The sequence below is a fragment of the Ipomoea triloba genome, chromosome 16, assembly GCF_003576645.1.
Source record: "Ipomoea triloba cultivar NCNSP0323 chromosome 16, ASM357664v1".
Classification (NCBI taxonomy): Eukaryota; Viridiplantae; Streptophyta; class Magnoliopsida; order Solanales; family Convolvulaceae; genus Ipomoea; species Ipomoea triloba.
Window position 1 is genome coordinate 17,100,140 of NC_044931.1, and position 1,352 is coordinate 17,101,491.

Below are 1,352 nucleotides of genomic sequence, written 5' to 3' on the forward strand. Positions count from 1 at the left end.
AAACAACTACTATTTGTTCGGGTAGTAAACTTTCTTTCTTTCAACATTTTTGAAGGGTGAATGCAAACGACGGCTAGAGGCAACTAAGGCCTACACCATCTACAGCTTGAAATAAACCGAGCCACAACGAGAAGGACAAAAAGAAAGGCCAAACCTAGTGAGATCCTAGTAGACCGAGAGGAGAATGGTAGTTCCTAAACCCCCGAGAATAAACACCTTTGCAATGCAATTTTTCATAAACCATAAACACACTATGATGAATCATGGCTTACTAGAAATTCATTTCCTAGCTTTTCCTTATTGATTTCAACAATTTTCTTCGTATCTCCTTTACTACAACATTCGTTCATTCAATATTTTTTGATTCTTTGTGACAATGGCGTGCCTGAGGAAAATGCTACATATTCCGTAGATTAAAGACTTGTCAATACTTCTAATTTGACCTCCCTAAAGACCGACACAAATCGAGGGTAACCCCAACAATATTTGATTTTAACAACCACAAAACCGCGAAAAATCAAATGGCGTCGTTGCCAGGGAGGGCAAGCGGTTGTTATTGACTTGTTTTATATCTTTGAAATATTTGCATTGTTTTTACTTCATTTCAGTTGTTGTTTTTATATTGTTTGTACTAACATCCCTTAAACAACTACTATTTGTTCGGGTAGTAAACTTTCTTTCTTTCAACATTTTTGAAGGGTGAATGCAAACGACGGCTAGAGGCAACTAAGGCCTACACCCTCTACAGCTTGAAATAAACCGAGCCACAACGAGAAGGACAAAAAGAAAGGCCAAACCTAGTGAGATCCTAGTAGACCGAGAGGAGAATGGTAGTTCCTAAACCCCCCGAGAATAAACACCTTTGCAATGCAATTTTTCATAAACCATAAACACACTATGATGAATCATGGCTTACTAGAAATTCATTTCCTAGCTTTTCCTTATTGTTTTCAACAATTTTCTTCGTATCTCCTTTACTACAACATTCGTTCATTCAATATTTTTTGATTCTTTGTGACAATGGCGTGCCTGAGGAAAATGCTACATATTCCGTAGATTAAAGACTTGTTAATACTTCTAATTTGACCTCCCTAAACACCGACACAAATCGAGGGTAACCCCAACAATATTTGATTTTAACAACCACAAAACCGCGAAAAATCAAATGGCGTCGTTGCCAGGGAGGGCAAACGGTTGTTATTGACTTGTTTTATATCTTCGAAATATATGCATTGTTTTTACTTCATTTCATTTGTTGATTTTACATTGTTTATACTGACATCCCTTAAACAACTACTATTTGTTCGGGTAGTAAACTTTCTTTCTTTCAACATTTTTGAAGGGTGAATGCA